General features: G+C 34.4%; 1 pseudogene across 1 annotated transcript; it reads right to left on the reverse strand.

Moving 5' to 3' along the window:
• Positions 1-3,023: 3,023 nt before the first annotated feature.
• Positions 3,024-7,943, reverse strand: LOC143549728 (GDSL esterase/lipase At1g28590-like; annotated as a pseudogene). The gene is made up of 6 exons (XR_013138183.1): positions 7,678-7,943; positions 7,198-7,424; positions 6,959-7,107; position 4,528; positions 3,347-3,619; positions 3,024-3,271 (listed from the first exon to the last, which is right to left on the reverse strand). The product of XR_013138183.1 is annotated as a GDSL esterase/lipase At1g28590-like (transcript).
• Positions 7,944-9,360: the final 1,417 nt, after the last annotated feature.

The following is a 9,360-nucleotide window of genomic DNA, read 5'->3' on the forward strand; positions in this document are numbered from 1 at the left end:
CATTCACGATCGGGCACACCTTCGATCGAAAACTTACTCGGACTCAACTTTGTTCAATCTTTGTGAACAAGGAGGAATTAATTGTTACATAAACAACAATATCGCGCACATAGGTTTTGGTTCAACAAACAAAAAACCAATAATTTCTCTTACTAAGAAAATCAACTGATGAAAAACTTCTTGACATGAGCCATTAGCCGACCAAGATTGACAACCTCTATATATCTAGCCACGGACCTAGATGCTCAATACTGGTCACCCCTGTCTTCTCAAACGGCACTCCGGTACGAAAATGGTAGACCTGAAACGACTCACTATCTCCACCTACTAATGTTGTTAAACTTGAAAATGGGTATCTAGAACAACGCAACACACACGCACCGACACACGGTTTGCTCGAGGAGCTTTTCTTATTAATTGACTTACGATAAAGAAAAACTAGATACACTACAAGTCACCCGTGTCGTCATAAGCGGCACTCCCGCACGACAATGATTGGCGCGAAACACCTCACCGCCTCTTTCTACTGTGTCATTGTTAGTCTTCTAGTTGTGACCCAAGTCTTTCTTTCACGCCTGCCCTCCACCGGCGGACACACCCACCGGCGGAGGCTGCCTCGATCTTCAAACCGCTTCCCAATACGAGCCCTAGCTCTTATACCACTTGTTAAACTTTGAGCAAGCGAATCAAGAATACGAACACGATATTTGATCAACACACGATCGACTCTTTTATTAAGAAAACGATTAACGAGAAAAACTTAATAATTAACTAACACATTGAACCAATGGTATATATAAACCCATGGTTCCTAATCCTATACTAACTCAAATACAGAATTTGAATCCAAAACAAATAGGATTAAATAAGACTAACTTATCTTATAATAATAAACTAATTATTATATTAAATATTTTCTGAGATATTAGGAGTCTTCAATCTGATTTGGTGTTGGACACGTTTAACAACTAGTGTTTGACAAGATTTTTATTTTAAAAATTCATCTAGGGGTATGTTTGACAACACTAGCTGCTAGCTGTAGCTAGAAGCTTGTGGCTTAAAGTTGGTAGCTGGTAGCTTTTTTGATATATTTAGATGTTTGGCAGAGTAGCTGTAGCTTTTAATAAAATGTATTAAATTACTAAAATTTACATAATTAAAACTAATAATAGTAAATATATTTATTTTGGAAGGTTATTTAAGTAAATTAAAATACAAAAAGCTTGTAGCTCTTTCTAAACGTTGCTAGTAGAAGCTTTAAGCTTTAGGGTATGTTTAGGAAAACTAACTGATGGCTATTAGCTGAAAGCTGGAAGCCGAAGGCTGGAAGCTGGTAGTTGTTAGCTGTAGCTTTTTAAATATCTTTAGGTGTTTGGCAGAGTAGCAGAAGCTTTTAATAAAACTAGCTGGGTACGTGGTGCGGCGAAATGGGCGCACAACCTAACATCAACTGCATAATCAGTGTCGGTACATGATTCACCTGATGACAGTGTACACATAACCTGAATGTAGACGTGTAATTCATGGAAATGCAGTAAGCGTGTAACTGATGTCGAAAATCAAGAAACAAAGCTGAAATATATAGTAATTTCAAATAGATAATTTTTTAAACCAACCTATTTTGATCTGAATCCCATTCTAAACATGCACTGTTCTAATTTGAAACATGCTGACCTGACACCATTCGACTCAAAAGCGTACCGACACGAAATGAACTAATTTAACCCCTTTTGTATCGACTCGTTCTGACCCTAATTTGGTCTTACATCTGACTCGACTTGTTACCGATTCTAACTAATAATCACGTGGTAACATCAATTTTTTAAAGTTAAAGAAGTATAACAATATCATACTCAAATTAAAGAGAATAAAATGCTCGTTTTAATGATGTAATATGTTTAAAAGATTATTAAAATGTGAAAAAGTTACGGCCCCTAAAAACGTCATGGGGGTAGTTAGTTTTGAATAAGGGTTAAATGTGTAACAATTATATAAATTAACAAAAGTTGATAGAAGTTCAAGTACCAAACTTGTAAATTCAAATGTAAAAGCTTGTAGCTAGCTTTTTCTCAAAAGCTAGTAATAGTAGCGTTCAAATATGAAGCTTTTTCTACCAAACTAAAAGCTTGAAGCTACCTTAACCAAACAAAGTTTTTTATTGAATATGATTTTTTTCTTAAAAGCTTGAAGCTTGAAGCTCTTAAAAGCTCCTAAAAGCTCATTGCCAAACATACCCTTAAGCTTTTTCTCCTGACCAAAAAGCTTCAAGCTCCTTGAACCAAACAAAGCTTTTAGTTGAGTAGGATTTTTATCTTAAAAGCTTGAAACTAGAAGTTCCTAAAAGCTTCCTGGCAATTACTTTCATAATATGAAAATATCTATAAAGGATATGTTTGACAAAACTAGATGGTAGCTGTAGCTGGAAGCTTCTAGCTGGTAGAAGAAGAAGTGGTATTTAACTTCGATGGTTTGCTTCGACATATTTAATCGTTTAAATAGTTCTTCAACGATATGTTAAGGAGTGATACAATCGCCTAACGATTCAACTATGAGATCGACCAATGGCCTTATTGTCTCAAATGATTTGGTTGACGGTCTTGTTAGTCGTCCCTGCTGGGTCGAAGAAGAAGTTATGTCAGAAGAAGAAGTGGTATTTAACTTCGATGGTTTGCTTCGACATATCTAATCGTTTAAATAGTTCTTCAACGATATGTTAAGGAGTGATACAATCGCCTGACGATTCAACTATGAGATCGACCAATGGCCTTATTGTCTCAAATGATTTGGTTGACGGTCTTGATAGTCGTCCCTGCTGGGTCGAAGAAGAAGTTATGTCAATTTGTGGTTTTAATTGTTTAAACCGTATTGACATGAATCCAGTTTAATCCAACCCGTTTTACCACTCATATTATGGTATTTTCTTACAAATGGATATAACAAAATAGGTAAACTAGTAGTAAAATGAAGATATAAAGTACATATGTTACAAAAGTACTAACAAATACTTCACACAAATTACGTACTTACATAGAAATAGATAATCCAACTTCTGAAGTTGACGTAGAACACAATGAATTAAATTTAGATGTAGGAAATAAGTTCTTAAAAATTATTCGGTATGCTGCTTCGGTTAGATGTCTTCCATCCCAACTAACATACGTGTCTGGTTCATCACACAACGTTGCAGATGCGTCTCCACATACCACTGCTAAATTAACATTATACCGGCCTCCACCGCCACAACACGCCTTCAAACCACCATTCGTGAACCCTGAAAAAAATTACCAAATGTGAGTCGATAATGTAGATATGAAAATGAATTATTCGTCAACTCGAGTTTGTTTACCAAATTTAGATGGGGAAAGTTAGATTTTCATGGCGGCATTGTAGTAATCGTCATAGATCATGCTAACATCAGGATGAAGATATTGAACTTGATTTAGCTTAGTTTGCAGCAGTTCGTTATGATATTCAGCAAATCGGTTTAACTGAACGAGACAACCGGTTATAGGATCATAATATTCTTTCTCTGAACCATAAACTGTTAGATATTTTGCAGAGCATCCAATTGGAAAGTTCCCGGGAACAACTAGTGATTTAGCCCCCATTTCAATCAATCCTGTAATTAAAAGTTTTAAAATTATTAAAAACCGACATAGTTTTCTAGAATTACTCTTTCAACATTATAACCGATATAGTTTCTTATAATTGTTCTTTCACCATAGGTTGTAATGCCACATGTCATAAATCTGTTGGTTCTTACCATTCTTAGAAAACTCTTTATTTTTGTTTGAACCTATATATATATATGTGACAATCGTCAATTTCAGGTTAACTCCGTTAACTCAACTCCGTCAATTCAAACTTAAGATCATTGAATCTATAATGCACACCTCATTACATTTAAACTAGGGTTTAAATGACGCTTAACACTTACTACATGTGTAGTCTTTCGGGAATTGCACCGAAACGCAAACGAGTTGACGCAAACGATTGGTGAATAAACGAAAAACGTCAAAACAGTAATTATGTGATAATTATGTGTTAGACTTATGTGTTGTGTGATAACATCGTTATAAACACTAACTCAAGATGTAAACAAGTTAGTTTAAGCTAAATAAGTAATACTTAGAAGTGGAGGGGCCAAAGTGTAACATAGATTATTATAAATAATAATAATAATAAACCCTAACTTGTTATTTCTCTCCCTACACAAACCGATCAGCCCCCCCCCCCCCCTTTTCTCCTTGGCTGCCGTCGACATACACACACATACATACAACAAATTTCAAGCTTTTGATTCAAGATTAAGGTGCTAGGAAGGTATAATCAACTATCCTATGCATCCTTTATACTTAATCTTGACTTTTATTGGGTTAATTACAAACCCTAGATGCTGATTTTTATATGTTAGTGTGTTCATATGATTTTGTTTGATTTGATGATGTATTGATGATGATTCGATAACTAGAATTGATATTGTTACATGTTAATTATTGTGTCTTTGATTTGAGTTCAAACAAAAACCCTAACCATGTATGTAATGTGTAATTGATGTGCATGGATAGTGATTATGAAGTCTAGAGTGTTATATGAATGAATTATGGTTCATAGATAGTTAATATGTTGAGTTTGGATGCAAACAGTTTCTGGACAGATTGTGTTATTAATGTTTAATTGACTGTAACGAGGTGTAAATGTGAAAATTGGTTGAGATTATTGATACTACAGTAAACTAGGTTGAGTCTAGTTTCTAAAGAATATAAATTTGTAATTTTTGGACAAGTAAAGGTTAACTTTTATGATTTTACAAAAACATTGTGCAAAGCTGAGTTGTTAGACCTGCTGTTAGGTTGTTTTGTAAATGTTATATCTCATGAAATACGTGACCAATTGGGTTGGTTCCACTTCTGGAAGTTGACTTATTGAGTTAGGAACCTAACCCAAGTGGTTTTGCATTTATTGGATTTTTCGTTTAACGGGAATTTCAAATAACATTCTGTTGTTCATGAATTTGACTGTTATGAGTTTGCTGTAATGATTTGATGATTGTGAGAAACCTATGTGGAATAAAAATATAATAAAATATGTTCTGGAAACCTAAGACATATGCTTTTGTGATGATTTTTGGTAAATTAATTGTGATGCTATGATCGGTGAGATAGTACAATCTTTCAAGTAGAATTTCTGTCTCGGTGAAACTAGCTGCTGAGTTTTGTGAAAATGCATGAAACATGATACTTGCTATATAATTGTTATGTTTTGACCAAATTGCCCTTGCGGGGAATAATTGCTAATTGATTGTCATGATTTGACCAAATTGCCCTCGTGGGGAATAATGGCTAGTTAATTGTTATGTGTTGACCAAATTGCCCTTACGGGGAGTAATTGCTAGTGATGTACTTTATGAATACGTGACACGTAAATAATTGCTTACACATGTAACGTGTCACAAATACACTTGTTAAAGTCACACACGATCCACAAACGAAACACGAAACATGTTATGTGCATAGGTATTATGTGCCGGGTCTAGAGACTCGATAATATTCCGACACTTAGAAAAATCTCTTTGTTGTTTTAGAACGCTAGAGAGAGTTTTTCTGTGACGCGCATCTTGGTGATTTAATTTGGGAATTTCTTCGCAAACAGTGAGTTTCACTTTCCCCTTTTAAACTTTTTAAACGCTTTTCTCTTGGGGGAGATAACATACTCCGAAAACTCATTTAAGATTTTGTTAATATAGATTATATATCACTTGTAAAGACTAAGTGGCAAACGCGTTAACTAAAGTCCTTCATTCACATCGAACCGTTTAATATTGGATAATAGCGAGTCATTGTTGAGTAGTACTACTGGGTTTGACAAACCCCACCCAACGCTAAACTCGACTGGAGGTCGAGTGGGTGTAATCTTGGCTAAACACATACCATGGTCTGGATGACCTGGTGGCAAGGCAAATGATAAACAGTCAGCTTCGGTGTCGAACACTTAGTGATACTTGTTTTATAGGCTAGCTACCTATAGATATATAATTGACATAACATTATCTGGTAACGCAAAACGCTGTAACGCAAAACGCTGTAACGCAAACGCTAAACATTTATTTTTGTGAACTCACCAACCTTGTGTTGACACTTTTAGTATGTTATTCTCAGGTAGCCGAGGCGGGCGCGTGGTTTAGGAACATGCATTGCTTGAAACATTTTTAATTATGCAAACTTATTTTAAACTGTGATCATTGGGTTTTAAGTCGTCTTGCGTGACGTAACATTGTTTTCTATGGTTTTACGCTTCCGCGTTTAATTACTCGTAAACGTTTTCATGGTTTTGAAACTTTGTTTTAAGGTTTGATTATAACTAATGATTCCGATCCTGTTAGTTCACGCCCTCTGACGGTAAAACTCCGTTAGTGGATTCTGAGGGTATGACAATATATATATATATATATATATATATATATATATATATATATATATGAGAAGGTTATCCTAAAAAATAAGTAGTTTCCTAGGAAGACTGCTTTTTTTTCGTTCCTATTCTCCTTTCTCAAAAACAGGGGACCTTTAAACAAAGTTAAAGGATTGCTTCGTTCTTGATAGTTATTTACTTAATCGGTGAATAGAAGTATACTCTGGATCATAGAGAAGCGGTCATAAACTAGAGAGTCTTGACCAATTTGAAAGATCATTTAAAGTAGTTGAAATAACTGAATTTTGGGTTGTTCGATATAATAAGGGAAACTTGATGGAATTCATAACTATCTCAATTTTTTCCGTTTTTCTTTTAAACAAATAAAACAATTAATCGGATAATGATATAACCATTTGAACACGTTAAAATAATCACTGGCCCATCCAATACTCTGCTAACCAATGAGATATGGTAAAACACAGCTTGAACAAGGCATAAAATTAAGTTGAAAATTTTATCTAGTATGATTTACGTAGGTTCTTACATTGACGTCTGAGATGATTGTATCAATAACAAGAGGAACTAAAGGTTCAACTTCTTCTATTGTTTTTCCTCTGGGAATTGGATAGTTGTAATCGTTTCCTCCAATCTCTCCCACAAGAATCAAAGATCGTCCAATGAAATCTCTACAATCTGCCAAAAATTATAATCGGTTCGTGTATAAAGGAGAACCTATAATTTGTGTTTGTGTGTTTGAATCAAGAAAATTGTACTATTAGTTACTCGAATAGTTTCCACAAATAGAGGGTAGTGATTGTTTAAACCATGCTAATTGAATTCCTAAAGATGCATTTGTCACGGTATTTAGAATCCCTCTTGGTTCAAGAACTGATGAATCCAATGCTGTTGCACCCGCGACTGCATAATTAACTCCTTGGTTAAATGTCACCGTGGTGTCACTCTCATTGTATGACACAAATGGCGGTATCAACGGTAACCCGAGACTCTAGCTACATAAACCAGGAAATTGTGTAAAATAAATGTAATTTGTGATAACTAAAGGTGCCAATATTCATTTTTATTATAACGAGACCAAAGTACAACTTTGAAAATAAAAAATAATTAATAAAAACATATGAACACCATCGTCCATAAATACCCCGCTAATAAGTTGAATCAGATAGTCAGATACTATTAGATCATGAAACTTATGGGACCATGCCAATAACCAGCTAACCAACCAGTAAATTTAGATAAATGTACTTACCAAGGAAATCAATGATGAGACGGCCATTGGAACAACGACCGGTGGAATGATTGTAGAAGTCTTGGCCGTAAGGGGGTAGAAAGAATAACAGTTCTCGGTTGGATATGGAGGCTAGGTATTTAAGGTTACCAGTGTCGGCAAGGGAGTCACCGAAGCTTATTATGGACGTATAGCATCCTTGAGCATACACAGAACTACTCCATAACATCAACATCAACAAAAAACCTGCAAATGTTATGGAGATTGAAGAAGAACAGACCATTGGGAAAGAGAGATCAAAAAGAGATGTTTTGTTAATGATTGTTTACGATGGTCAACCATTGGATGCTAATTAAGAGAGGAGACACACTTCCTTCTAAAGTTGCACCAACTATTTGTTCTTTTTTAATTATTTCTTTATTTTTTTAACTTATCTAAAATATACTCGTATTATATTAAAATTTTAATAATTAATATATCTTTGGATCTCACCTTGAAAACTTAATTATTAATTCACATAAGTTCATTAATCAATGATGAAGGGTATACAAGATAATGACTTCAAAAATTATTTACATGCGATAGCGGACGCCATATTCACCAACAACCATAAACAAAACAACGCGGGTAAACCTACTTTGATACTTTTTTTTTAAAACGACTCATTTCAACTTGATACGTTCTTTTTTCCCTAAGGTCAGAACATGTTGTGACCCGAAGCTACCGCGGAACCCATATTGACCCAAACAAACATGTTTAATTTGACCAGCCAGCCCAATCTGCTATATATATATATATATATATATAATATCAAAGTATCATGTATAATCGTGTATCCAGTAATTTTGGTTACATGCAAATCAAGCCTGTAAAATGATTATATAACAAGGAATGATTCATGATTCGCTTTTATTATCCGGACAAGTCTCTGCTGGCCATTGACCACATAAAAAATGCACATTTAATAATTCCTCAACAAGTCATAAGAAACCTTTAAAACTAAAATAAGGAATAATGCATTTATAAGACGACATGCTATGGGGCGTGCTTAGAGGGATGGCAGGCGTTCTTGGGTGTGGAACATCACCAAGGGGCACCGGGGTGCCCATCGTTTGAACGGCCGGCGCGATAAGTCCCCCTCCTCTCACACACACACACATACATACACACATACATATATATATATAGCGCGATAAGTCCCCCCCCCCCTCTCACACGCACATACATACATATGTATATATATATATGTTTAAGTTCAAGAAAGAAATGAAAATACTGCGAGAAATGAATATGAGCAACTAGTTCTATTTCAGGTTTTAAAAGTTTAAATATAAATGAAAAAGATATAAATGTAACAATAAATGCACACACTCTTTCCAATTAATTCAACTAATATAACCATAATAAATCTCTCTCTAATTAATATATCTACATAATTTAACTAAAATAATTAAAAGGATAAAAATACAAATTTAGCTTTCATAAATAATAAATGTCATACAAATGTGTCCATTAAATATAAACAACAAATATACAACTTACACAAAATTATATAACTTACACTTGTTTTGAGCAATAAAAACGTATAATATACAAAAAAGCATACAACTTACATATTAAATTCGACATCAACAATTATATAAACTACACAAATATACACATATCATACACGTGTGTAGGTTATGTTTTCTTATTCTTAG

The sequence above is a fragment of the Bidens hawaiensis genome, unplaced genomic scaffold (assembly GCF_021521415.1).
Source record: "Bidens hawaiensis isolate Kalapana, Puna unplaced genomic scaffold, B.hawaiensis_p1.1 tig00015764_1, whole genome shotgun sequence".
Lineage (NCBI taxonomy): Eukaryota > Viridiplantae > Streptophyta > Magnoliopsida > Asterales > Asteraceae > Bidens > Bidens hawaiensis.